Here is a 14,153-nt window from a genome sequence, read left to right as displayed (position 1 = left end):
GATTTGTTCTCAGTAATTAATTCAGTCTGCTGTTTTAATACTAATTGCTTTTACCTCACTTTGTAACATGTCCAATTTTTCTCCCCATCACTCCCCTCCCTCCACTTCCTAATACCTTGCATTCTGATTACTCCTTCCCTCAATGTACCCTCCCTTCTATCACATCCCACCCTTTCCTTATCCCCATCTTCTCTCTTTTCTTCTAATGCAAGATAAATTTCTATACCCCATTCCCTGTAGTTCTTATTTCCAGATTATATGCAATAAAAATTCTCAACATTTGTTGCTACTACTTCGAATTCCAACTTATCTCCCTCTCCCCTCCCTCGCCAACACCACTGAGAAGGCAAGCAATTCAATACAGACTAAATATATGTAGTTTCAAAAAAGACTTCCATAATAATCATGTTGTGTAATACTAATTATATTCCCTTCTGTCCTACTCTGTCCCCCCTTATTTTTTCCCCACAATTGACCTTGTCCCTTCTCAAAAGTATTATTTTTAGTAACTCCCTTCTCCCATTTGCCCTCCCTTCTATCATTCCCCTCACCCCACTTGTCACCTCCTCTCCTACTTTCCTGTGATGTGATATAAAATTTCATATCAAATTTAGTGAGCAAGTTATTCCCTCCTTCAGCTACATGTGGAAAGAGTAGCTTCATTTTTCCCTTCTCCTCTTCTCTCTTTTCTCCTCCACTGAACAAGATTATTCTTATCTCTTTTATGAGTTATAACCTGCCTCGTTTTTTTCCCCCTTTCTCTTCCCAGAATTTTCCTTCCTCAACCCTTAATTTTCATTTTATTTCATTTTACTTATTTTGGGGTGGATATCATCTCTTCTGACTCAACACACCCTGCACTCTCTATATAAATATGTAGGTGTGTGTACGAGTGTGTGTGTATGTGTGTGTGTGTGTGTGTATACAATCTCTCCATCTACCCAAATAGTGAGAAAAGTTTCAAAAGTTATAAATATTTTCTTCCCATGCAGTAATATAAACAGTTCAGCTTTACAGAGTCTTTTCTGATTTTTCTTTCCTGTTTATCTTTTCTTGCTTCTCTTGATTCTTCTCTTGGGAAGTCAAATTTTCTTTTTTTTTTTTTAATCTATTTAACTTTTAACATTCATTTTCACAAAATTTTGGGTTCCAAATTTTCTCCCCTTTTGTCCCCTCCCCCACCCCAAAACTCCTAGCGTTCTAATTGCCCCTGTCTGCAAATCTGCCCTCTCTTCTATCATTCCACTCTGCCCTTGTCTCCATCCTATACCCCTTTACCTTTATTTCTTATTTCCTAGTGGGAAGAGCAGTACTCGACAGTTGTTCCTAAAACTTTGAGTTCCAACTTCTCTTCATCCCTCCCTCCCTCCCCACCCCTTCCCTTTGGAAGGCAAGCAATTCAATATAGGCCATATCTGTGTAGTTTTACAAATGACTTCCATAATAGTAGTGTTGTGTAAGAACCAATTATATTTCCCTCCATCCTATCCTGTCCCCCATTACTTCTGTTCTCTCTTTTGATCCTGTTCCTCCCCGTGAGTGTCAACCTCAAATTGCTCCCTCCTCCCATTGCCCTCCCTTCCATCATCCCCCCCACTCTTCTTATCCCTTTCTCCCCCACTTTCCTGTATTGTAAGATAGGTTTTTATACCAAAATGAGTGTGCATTTTATTCCTCCCTTTAGTGGAATGTGATGAGAGTAAACTTCATGTTTTTCTCTCACCTCCCCTCTTTTTCCCTCCACTAATAAGTCTTTTGCTTGCCTCTTTTATGAGAGATAATTTGCCCCATTCCATTTCTCCCTTTCTCCTCCCAATATATTTCTCTCTCACTGCTTGATATCATTTTTTCAATATATGATTTCATCGTCTTCAATTCACTCTGTGCACTCTGTCTCTATGGGTGTGTGCATGTGCCTGTGCATGTGTGTGTGTGTAATCCCACCCTGTGCCCAGATTCTGAATAGTTTCAAGAGTTACGAATATTGTCTTTCCACGTAGGAATGTAAACAGTTCAACTTTAGTAAAGTCCTTTATGACTTCTCTTTACTCTTTATCTTTTCATGCTTCTCTAGATTCTTGTGTTTGAAAGTCAAATTTTCTTCTCAGCTCTGGTCTTTTCATCAAGAATGCTTGAAAGTCCTCTATTTCATTGAAAGACCAATTTTTCCCCTGAAGTATTATACTCAGTTTTGCTGGATAGGTGATTCTTGGTTTTAATCCTAGTTCCTTTGACTTCTGGGATATCCTATTCCACGCCCTTCGATCCCTTAATGTAGAAGCTGCTAGATCTTGTGTTATCCTGATTGTATTTCCACAGTATTTGAAGTGTTTCTTTCCAGGTGCTTGCAATATTTTCTCCTTGATCAGGGAACTCTGGAATTTGGCCACAATGTTCCTAGGAGTTTCTCTTTTTGGATCTCTTTCAGGAGGAGATTGGTGGATTCCTTGAATACTTATTTTGCCCTCTGATTCTAGAATCTCAGGACAGTTTTCCTTGATAATTTCATGAAAGATGATGTCTAGGCTCTTTTTTTGATCATGGCTTTCAGGTAGGCCCATAATTTTTAAATTGTCTCTCCTGGATCTATTCTCCAGGTCAGTTGTTTTTCCAATGAGATATTTCACATTATCTTCCATTTTTTCATTCTTTTGGTTTTGTTTTGTGATTTCTTGGTTTCTCATAAAGTCCTTAGCCTCCATCTGTTCCATTCTAATTTTGAAAGAACTATTTTCTTCAGTGAGCATTTGAATCTCCTTTTCCATTTGGCTAATTCTGCTTTTGAAACCATTCTTCTTCTCCTTGGCTTTTTGAACCTCTTTTGCCAATTGAGTTAACCTATTTTTCAAGGTGTTATTTTCTTCAGCATTTTTTTGGGTCTCCTTTAGCAGGGTGTTTACTTGTTTTTCATGCTTTGCTTGCATGTCACTCAATTCTCTTCCCAGTTTTTCCTTCACCTCTCTAACTTGATGTTCAAAATGCTTTTTGAGCTCTTCCATGGCCTGAGCCCATTGAATGGGCTGGAATACAGAAGCCTTGACTTCTGCGTTTTTTCCTGATGGTAAGCATTGTTCTTCCTCATCAGAAAGGAAGGGAGGAAATGCCTGTTCACCAAGAAAGTAACCTTCTACAGTCTTATTTTTTTTTTCCCTTTTCTGGGCATTTTCCCAGCCAGTGACTTGACTTCGGAGTGTCCTCTCCACCCCCACCTCGCCTCCAGATCCGCCCAGCCAGCACTTGGGGTCTGAGATTCAAATGCTGCTCCCCAGCCTCAGGGCTTTGGGCAGGGGCAGGGCTGCTGTTCAGTGTGAGATTAAGTTCAGGTGCTCAAGTCAGGGCAGTGCCGCCTCACAGGCTCTGTTCCCTCAGGGAGTTTATGCAGAGACTTTCAACAATGGATCCGGGCTCCTGCCTGCTTGGGGAGCCCTGGTCTGCTCCCACCTCCGCTGCTGCCTCCCGAGGGGACCTGAGTTATGGGGGCACCCCACTCCCCTCTCGAAGCACCAAAGAGACCTTCTCACCAACCCTTGTCACCTGTAGGTGGAGGGACCTGCGTGGCTGCTGGAGATTCCGTCACTGAAGCCTGGTGGGATCTGCTCCTTTCAGCGCTGCGCCACTGAGGCAGGGTTGGGCTCTGCTCTGGGTCCGAGGCACGAAGGACCTTTTGCAAGAGGTTTTCAGGCTCTCTGGAGCAGAAATCTCATCCGCTCTGTTCTGTGGCTTCTGCTGCTCCAGAATTCTCCCGTGGTTCTTTTTGTTACAGGTATTTTATGGGCAGTGGGTTCGGAGGTAGCATATGTGCGTCTTTCTACTCGGCCATCTTGGCTCCACCCCCAAATTTTCTATGCAGATCTGGTCTTTTCCTCACTATGAATGATTGAAAGTCCTCTATATCATTGAATGACCATTTACTGTCTTGAAGTATTTAACTCAGATTTACTGGGTAGGTGATTCTTGGTTTCTATCCCAGTTCCTTTGACCTCTGAAATATCCCATTCCCAGCACTTCAAACCCTTAATGTTGAAGCTACCAGATCTTGTGTTATCTTGATTGTATTTCCACAGTACTCAAATTGTTTCTACTCTAGCTGCTTGAAGTATCTTTTCTTTGATCTGGGAACTTTGAAATTTGGCTACAATATTCCTAGGAGTTTCTCTGTTCGGGTCTCTTTCACAAGGTGATCAGTGGATTCTTTCAATATTTATTTTGCCCTGCAGTTCTGGAATATCAGGGCAGTTTTCCTTGATAATTTCATGGAAGATAATATCGAGGATCTTTTTTTGATCATAGCTTTCAGGTAGTCCCATAATTTTTAAATTGTTTCTCCTGGATCTATTTTTCAGGTCAGCTGTTTTTCCAATGAGATGTTTCACATTATCTTCTGTTTTTCAAGTTTTTAGTTTTGTTTACTAACTGCTTGGTTTAACTCACAGACATGCATTCCCTGGACTCAATTCTCTCTTTCAATGAATTGTTTTGTTCATTGAGCTTTTGAACCTTCTCCTCCATTTGGCTAATTCTGCTTTTTCAAGACTCTTTCTCCTCATTGACTTTTTGGACATCTTTTTCCAATTGAGTTAGCCTCTTTGTAAAGCTGTTGTTTTCCTCAGCAATTTTTGGATCCTTTAGTAAGCTGGTAACTTGATTTTTAAGCTCTTCTGTTCCTGAGTCCACTTTAAGTTCCCTTTGGAAGCCCTATTGGCAGAGGCCATGACTTCCTCTGACATTATGCCTTGTTCTTCCTCATCCTAAAGCATTGGGGGAGACACCTGTACACCAAGAAAGCAGCCTTCTACGATCTTATTTTTTCCCCTTTTTGGGGCATTTTCCCAGTCAGTTACTTGACTTCTGAGTGTCTTCTCCACAGCTCCCTCGCCTCCAGTTCTGCCAAGCCACCACTGGAGACTGAGATTCAGATGAGCTGCTTCAATGTCTCAGGGGCTTTAGAAAGAGGGAAGGTTACTATTGAGTGTGAGATTAAGATCAGCTGCTCAGGTGGGGGCAGGGCCACCACACAGGGCTCAGTTCCCTAAGGGGGTTTATGTTGAGATCTTCAACAATTGATACAGGCTACTGGCTGCTTTGGGAGCCCAGTCGACTATTGTCTCCACTTCTGCCACTTGAGGAGGCCCGAGGTATGGGGACACCCTGCTCCCTTCTCAGCCAGCTGAAAAGACCCTCTCACTGATCTTTGGTGCCTGTGGGTTGAGGGATCTGTGCTGCCTGCTCAGATCTTCTCTTCTCAGTGCCTCATGGCCAAGGCTAAGCTGGGCTCTTCTCTGGGTCTGGTGGAACAGACCTTTCCTGTCAGCCTTTCAGGTCACTCTGGGCTAGAAATCTCCTCCACTCTGTTGTTCTGTGGCTTCTATTTCTCTAGAATTTGTTGAGAGTTCTTCTTTACAGGTATTTTATGGGCTGTAGGGTAAGAGCTAGTGTATGTGTGTCTTTCTAGTCTGCCATCTACTATATTAACGTTTTTCAAGAACTGTAGTGCATTGTAAATTGGTATTGAACTGGACACTAAAATAAAATGTCATGATTTTTTTTAAAAAAATGTGCCAATTATCATTAATTCGGAAATCTTTTTTATAAAATACTAAATTTTCTCACCCAGAAATTCTACATTTCAATGAAATGTCAGATATACTCCCAATCTCTTCACTTGAATGTTTACATTGAAATGTAGCACTTAATTACTTCATCATCTGAACTGTGTCCTTCAAAATTATTGTAGCCACAATATTTTTTTTATGTGTAATGTGATTATTGGATTATCTTATGCATCACTAAGAAAGACTTGAATTTGTTACCTGAAGTGATTGCAGAAAACAATTTGAAAAATGAAGGACATTATTTATTCTATATGGCTCCCCACTTCTTGTGGTAATGTAGCACTTCCCACTCCTCCATAAATCTAACAAGATTCTGCCCTAGTTTTCTAGATTTTAAGCCTTCTATATTACGTAGTTAGCTGTTTATCGGATGAGTTTTGTGATTTCCTGAAGCTTCTGATCGATTTCCTCCTTTGTCACTGCCTTTCCTTAAACTCTTCCATCCCCAACCTCCATGTACAATGAGTTTTACTGACCATGTCAAAACAACAACAACAACAACAACAACAACAACAACACATACAACTGAATATTAGTTTCAGCTTTGTATTCAAATATCTAAAGTTGCATTTTCTGTAGGTAACACTTCCATAAATTGTGAAATATTTGTTTTATTAATAACTAATTTATTTGTTGTCAGTATTCTATAATCACTTGATATTTCTTAGATTTATTTCCCTTCCAATTCGCCTACTTCTTCCCTCTTTCCCTACTCCCTCTTCAAGATGGCTTGCAATCTTATGTAGGTTCTAGACATGTATTCCTATTAAATACAATTTCTCCATACTCCTGTTGAACAGAAGAATAAAAGTGAATGGGCGAAACCATAAAACCAAACAAAACAAAATATAACACAAAAGAAAATGGTCTGCTTCATTCTGAGATCCAATGCCATAGTTCTTTCTCTGTATGTGGAAGGCAGTTTGTCTCAAAAGACCATTGGGAACTTTTAGGACCTGGCATTGCTATGAAGGACTAAGCCTATGAGAAAAATTTCTTGCACACTGTGCTTGGTACTGTGTACCAATTTCTTCTGGTTCTGTTCCTTTCACTCAGCATCAGTTCATATAAGACTTTCCAGGTCTATGTGAAGTATTCCTGTTCATCATTTCTTATATCACAATACTATTCCATTACATCCATATAACACAATTGCCCAGCCATTCCCAAATAGATGGGCATGCCCTGGACTTGCAGTTTTGGGCTACCAAAAAGAGAGCTGCTAAAAATATTACTGTGGAGGGAAGAGCCAAGATGACAGAGTAGAAAGATGCACATATGCTTATCTCTTACCCCACAGCCCATAAATATACCTGTAAAGAAGAACTCTCAACAAATTCTAGAGCAGCAGAAGGCACAGAACAATGGAGTAGAGGAGATTTCTGTTCCAGAGAGACCGGAAAAACCTATGGGGAAGGTCTGATGTCCACCGGACCCAGAGCAGAGCCTAGCCCTGCCTTGACCATAAGGCACTGAGAGGTACAGATCTGAGCAAGCTTCAGGGATAGAATCTCCAGCAGCAGCACAGATTCCTCAACCCACAGGTGCAAAAGGTCAGTGAGAGGGTCTTTTCAGCTGGCCAACAGAGGATCGGGGTGTCCCCATAACTAAGGGCCCCTCAGGAGTAAGCAGCAGAGGCAACAGCAGACAGGGGCTCCCAAAGTAGGCAGTGGCCGGCATCCATTGTTGAAGGTCTCATCAGAAAGTCCCTGAGGGAACTGAACCCTGTCTGGTGGTCCTGGCCCTACATGAGCAGATGAACTTAATCTCACACTGAATAGCAGCCCTGTCCCCGCCAAAAAACCCTAAGGCTTGGGAACAGCTCATTTGAATCTCAGCCCCCAAGCATTGGCTTGGCAGAACTGGAGGAGAGGTAGTTGTGGAGAGGAAAATCAGAAGTCAAGTAACTGGCTGGGAAAATGCTCCCAAAAAAAGGGAAAAAATAAGACCATGGAAGTTTACTTTCTTGGGGAACAGGTGTCTCCCCCCATCCTTTAGGATGAGGAAGAACAAGGAATACTGTCAGAGGAAGTCAAGGCTTCTGCCTCCAAAGGGAACTTAAAATGGGCTTGGGCAATAGAAGACCTTAAAAAACAAGTTAGCAGCTTACTAAAGGAGAACCAAAAAAATGCTAAGGAAAATAACAGCTTTAAAAAGAGGCTAGTTCAATTGGAAAAAGAGGTCCAAAAAGCCAAAGAGGAGAAGGAGGTTTTAAAAAGCAGAATTAGCCAAATGAAGGAGAAGGTTCAAAAGCTCACTGAACAAAATAATTGATTGAAAGAGAGAATTGAGTTCAGGGAACCAAATGACTATGAGTTAAACCAAGAAATTAGTAAACAAAACCAAAAATTTGAAAAAAAAAATAGAAGATAATGTGAAATAACTCATTGGGAAAACAACTGACCTGGAAAATAGATCCAGGAGAAATAATTTAAAGATTATTGGACTATCTGAAAGTCATGATCAAAAAAGAGCTTAGACATTATCTTCCATGAAATTATCAAGGAAAACTGTCCTGACGTTATAGAATCAGACGGCAAAATGGATATTGAAAGAATTCTTCGTTCACCTTCTGAAAGAAACCCGAACAGAGAAACTCCTAGGAATATTGTGGCCAAATTTCAGAGTTCCCAGATCAAGGAGAAAATACTGCAAGCAGCTAGAAAGAAACAATTAGAGTACTGTGGAAATACAATCAGGAGTACACAGGATCTAGCAGCTTCAACATTAAGGGATGGAAGGGCTTGGAGAGGGATATTTCAGAAGTTGAAGGAACTGGGATTGCAGCCAAGAATCTCTTACCCAGAAAATCTGAATATAATACTTCTAGGGAAAAAATGGTCATTCAGTGATATAGACGACTTTCCAGATTTCATGTTAAGGAAAAGACCAGATCTGTATTTAAAAATTTGGCTTCCCAAGACAAGAATCAAGAGAAGCATGGAAAGGTAAACAGAAAAGAAAAATCATAAAAGAATCTTTAAAGCTGAACTGTTTACATTACTACATGGAAAGAAAATATTTTTAACTCTTGAATCTTTTCTCAGTATTCAGGTAGTTGGAGAGATTGTACATACACACACACATACACATAGATAGATAGAGAGTACAGGGTGTGTTATATCAGAAGAGATGATATCCACAAGAAAAATAAAATAAAATGAAATAAAAATTAAGGGGTGAAGGAGGAAAATTCCAGGAAGAGAAAGGGAGTAATGGAATGGGGCAGGCAATAACTCAAAAAAGAGATAAGAAAAATCTTCTTCAATGGAGGAGATAAGAGAGAAGGGGAGAGGGGGAGAGGGAGAAAAATAAAGCTGCTCTCCCCACATATGACTGAAGGAGGGAATAACATGCTCACTAAATTTGATATGAAATTTTATATAAATCACAGGAAAGTAGGAGAGGAGGAGACAAGTGGGGTGAGGGGAATGATAGAAGGGAGGGCAAATGGGAGAAGGGAGTCACTAGAAATAAACACTTTCAAGAAGGGACAAGGTCAATTGTAGAGGAGGAAAATAAGGGGGGGAATAGAGTAGGTCAGAGGGCAATATAATTAGTATTACACAACATGATAACTATGGAAGTCTTTTGCAAAACAACACGTATTTAGTCTGTATTGAATTGCTTGCCTTCTCAGTAGGGGTGGGGAGGAAGGGGGGGAGGGAGAGAAGTTGAAATTCAAAGTATTATAAATGAATGTTGAGAATTTTTATTGCATATAATCTGGAAATAAGAACTACAGGGATAAGAGTATGGAAATTTATCTTGCCCTGCTAGAAAAGAGAGAAGATGGGGACAGGAGAGGGGTGGGATGTGTTGGAGGGGAGGGTGCATTGAGGGAAGGAGTAATCAGAATGCAAGGTATTAGGAAGTGGGGGGAGGGGAGTTATGGGGAGAAAAATTGGACATGTTACAAAGTGAGGTAAAAGCAATTAGTATTAAAACAGCAGACTGAATTAATTACTGAGAACAAATCAATGACATTTTTAGTTAGGAGAATAGAATTTCAGTCTAAATATCCTAAAGGAAGGTCACCTCGGGTAAATTTGGCATTGATGGAAAAATCAAAATTTTAATGGTAAATTTGATTTTATAGTTGCCATTTAATCAGGAACTAGAACATGTATAGAAAGACATGTAAGCCACTTAAGACTTGCCTCAAAAGGTGTTCCTTAGCCAAAGTGAAACTATAATCATATTTGAAACCTGATTATTGGAACTTGCCATTTTTAGGTGCTATTGGACTATTAAGTGGCTGTTCTTCTGAGTCTAACTTCAGATATGGGCAGCAAGAAAGGCGATCTGCACCTCCAATACATGATGCCAATAAGCTGATGAGATGGTTATATGAACTGCATAGGTGATCTCAAGGGAAGTGTGGGAGAGTGGCTGTTCAGCATGGGCTGAGGTGGGATTGTCTTAACTTAGTTTCCCCACTGACACCTGGCAGACTTTAAGGCTGACTGAATGCAAGTGGATAATCTAATACTGCCTGGAATTGACATGAAGTTGGGGAGATATTGTATCCCTGCAATGTCCTTATTATTGATGGCAATTTCCTATAGTCAAAAGGTTTGTAAGCTTAATACCAGATCTATTCAATTATAAAATATGGGCAGGGGAACCTTTGAGTCTATCTGAAATTAAGCTATTAGGCATAGGACTTTAGACCAACAACAATACCTTAGGGTCCTTAAATTCTTAGTAACACTGTGGAGAGAATTAGGTCAAGGGCCTGTGAAGTTTGCAACATAAATATTATTTGTGTCTCAGTTGGTTAATGTTTAAAAAAAATTTCTTTTGTGGTCCATATTGTAAATGCTTTAAAAAGAAGTATCACTTGATCAAAAGTTTAAATTGCTTTATCTGTTATAAAGGGTGTTAAAAATAAATAATTAAAAACAATAATAATAAAAAATAAAATAAATATATTATTGTACATGTGGGGCCTTTCCCATTTTTATAATTTCTTTGGGATACAGTCATAGAAGCAATATTATGGGGTCAAAAGGTGTGCAAATTTTTATAACCCTTTGGGTATAGTTCCAAATTGCTCTCCAGAATGTTTGGATCAGTTTCCAGCTGAATAATTACTAACCAACAATGAGTTTCTACTCCAACTCTCCCACATCATCTCCAGCATTTACCAATTTACTGCTTTGTCATGTTAGCCGATCTGGTAGGGGTGATATGGTACTTCAGCATTGTTTTGAGTTGCATCTCTCGAATCAATAGTGATTTAGAGCATTTTTCCTATGACTATAGGTAGCTTTAATTTCTTCCTCTGAATGCCTGTTAAAATCCTTTGGCCATTTATCAATTGAGGAATGTCTTGTATTCTAGTACATTTGACTCAGTTCTCCATATATTTTAGAAATGAGGTCTTTATCACATGCATTAGTTGCAAAAATTCTTTCCCAGTTTTCTGCTTCCCTTCTAATCTTGGTTGAACTGAGTTTGTTTGGGCAAAACTTTCCAATTTACTATAATCTGAATTATCCATTTAGCACATCATAATGTTTTTTATCTCTTGTTCAGTTAAAATTTTCTCCATTCTCAATAAATCTGACAAATATACTATTCCTTGCTCCCCTAATTTGTTTATAGTATCAATCTTTATACCTAGATCATGTGCCCATTTGGACTTTACTCTTGTGTACCGCATCAGGCATTGTTCTATGCCAGGCCTAGAGGCCTGTGGGCTACCCAAGTCTTACCTTACCTCTACCGGAGGTCTTCAGTTGGCCAAACCGGATGCTCGTATGAGAGAAAGGACATTCCAGAGTCAAACAAGGGTTGAGCTTTATTTCAGGGTCTAGTTACAAGTGCAGGAGAATTCTTCCTTAGGAGGGAGCGAAGAATCTCCCAAGGAGGCAAAGATCTTACAATAAGAGATTGGAAGTGGAAGTATAAGCGGGGAGAGAGGGGGAGGGGAGAGAGGAGAGAGGAAAAGCGGAGCCTTGTATCCTGTCCGCTCCGCACCCCCCCGCCCAAGAGAACTTTCAGGCTTTTCTGATCCTACTTAAACTCTCCAGCAGCATAGTTTGCATCTGAATACCGTGCTGTTAGATAACAATAGTGTGCCCAGATCCGGGACAATCTCGAGGGCGGGGAGAGCTCTCTCCCATCACGTTTCTCACGGGAAGAGGCGGAAATACACGAGATAGCTCGGTTCACCTCGATTCCCAGTCGTTTCCTGGGGGGGCCTCGTGAGAACTCTAAGATTTAGAAGTTCCCACCTTTACCCGCCCGAGACTGTCCACCTGGAATTGAGCTTCCATCCCCAGCATCTCCCCCTTTTTGTTTTGCGCTGCACGCACATGGCTCTAGAGCAAACAGTGGCTGGAGGCTGAGTGGATTAGGAAGGCCTTTAGCATATGAGTACCCCACAACAAGACTTCATTTACACAGAAATCTGCAGCTAGCACAACTAACAAAGAGAGGCATCAAATAAAACAAAGATGAAGCTAAATGGCTGAGTTACAACAAGAGAAAGGGCAATCACTAATTCCAAAGCATATTCTAATAGAAGCAGCTAGTGCTTGCGCCTTATACATCACCACCCCCTCAGTCATGCAAATGGATCTCAACGGCCAAGCCTGAATGACCAAGCCTGTGGTATTCAGGCGAAAAGTTGGTCATCTCCCGAAAAGTTGGTCACCCCTTCCCCCCCCAATGTCCTGGGTTTGTGATATCAAAGTCCTCCTTCAGCCACTGGAAAGAGATGCCTAGATGGAATGGTCAGCAATGTTGGGATGAATGCTGCTTCCTCTCTGGGCAGCAGGGTTAAAGCTGTCATCAGCAGACTCAGGTGATGTATAATCCTTCTCCGGGGTCTCCGGGCTCTCCAGGGTCTCCGCCTCCTGCGTCTCCACCGTCTCCGACATCGGTTTCCACCGACGGATCCTTCTAATGGGAATCCACGCATTCCTTTTTCCTGTGGAGACACAAACATACCCTGGACCCCATATTAGTATCTTAAAATGTCTCATAGCTGGAGTAGTATGTGAGTTTTTTGAGACAGCTGTATTAAGCTCTGATTGTATTAGGCAATCTCTTAATCTCCCCCTTTTTTGTTTAGCGAGAATCGCCTTTAAGGTAAAGTTGATAGTGGCTGTTTATTTTGGTATAGCTGCTGCCAGGTGCTTACAAATGCTTGATTAACATCTGTAAGGAACCTGAATTTTACGGATTTTTTCTTTATAACAAACACAGGAACATTCCAGGGTGACTGTGATGGCTCTATATTTCCTTTTTCTAATTGCTCCTTAACCAATAGTTGTAGTGCCTGGAGTTTTTCTGGAGTCAGGGGCCATTGCTCCACCCAAATCGGGGTGTCTGACTTCCAATTCAAGGGTGGGGACTCCAGTGCAACAGCAATGGCCCTTACTAAAAATTTGATAGCTTCATCCCCAGGCGGCTCATGATGTCTCTGCCCCAGATGTTAAAACTAAGTCCTGGAATCACCAACGGCCATACGGTCCCTTGGTGATCCTCTGCCTCCCACTTTACTGGGTGCATTGTCTCTAAGGTATTTTGGCACCCTCCTATTCCCCACACTGGTCTCTGGCTTTCTTTAAGCTTCCAGTGCCGGGGTACTGAGCGACCGCTAAGGCAGGTCCTATCCGCTCCTGTATCAAGGAGGCCAGTCATGGGAATTCCATTGAGCCAGATTGTACACTCAGGTCTATTCTGTCCTATTTCCTTTAGTAACTGGATTTGAACTGAGTGCTTTAAGGGAAGGGCGATAGCTATGGGAAGCTGATTGTCTATATGAGCTGGCTCGGCTACCACATTGGAGCATGGAAGTGCTGTGGTGCCGGTGGGATAAACTCCTGTATATATAACTATGGGTGCATGAGAGGGGTTCTGTAATATCAGGGATTCCTCCTGTATGGGGTCTCTCAGGGGAATCATAATAAACTGATGAGCTGCAAGCTGGCACTTCTCTAAGCTGTAAAGGTGTTGCATTCCTTCCTCTGGCCCCATAATCTCCTGTATTCTCCTTCCAAGGGGCCGTCCTGATTCTCTGCCAAAGGGTACACTTTCAGGGCCCTCGAGGGGCCCCTCACCCCATTTCCCGACTTCCTACATTGTCTAGCTAGGTGACCTGGCTTTCCACATGAAAAACAAGGGTCCTGGCCCCTCCCTGTACTTATTTCTTTCCTACACTCTTTCTTAAGGTGTCCCGGTTTTCCGCAATTAAAACATTTTTTCTCCAAAGAGATATTACTTAAGGCTGCAGCCAGGTACTTCCCTTGCACCTGTGCCAAGCAGACCTGACTTCTTACCCTGTCACATCTTTGTATCATTTCTTCAACAGATGCATTCTTTGGCAGTCCCAGCATTGCCTTTTTGCAGTCATGATTACAATTCTGCAGCAGCAATGTCTTCAACACTATCTCTGTCCCTTGATTCTCCTCTCCCATGTCTCGGCCTACTGCCTCCTGCAGCTTGGCCACAAAATTAGTAAATGGCTCAGTGTTTCCCTGCGTAATCCTAGTCATGGGAAACTCTCTCTCTTTCTTAGAGGCTATA

Source organism: Notamacropus eugenii, chromosome 4 (genome assembly GCF_028372415.1).
Source record: "Notamacropus eugenii isolate mMacEug1 chromosome 4, mMacEug1.pri_v2, whole genome shotgun sequence".
NCBI lineage: Eukaryota > Metazoa > Chordata > Mammalia > Diprotodontia > Macropodidae > Notamacropus > Notamacropus eugenii.
Note: the sequence above shows the minus strand (reverse complement) of the source record.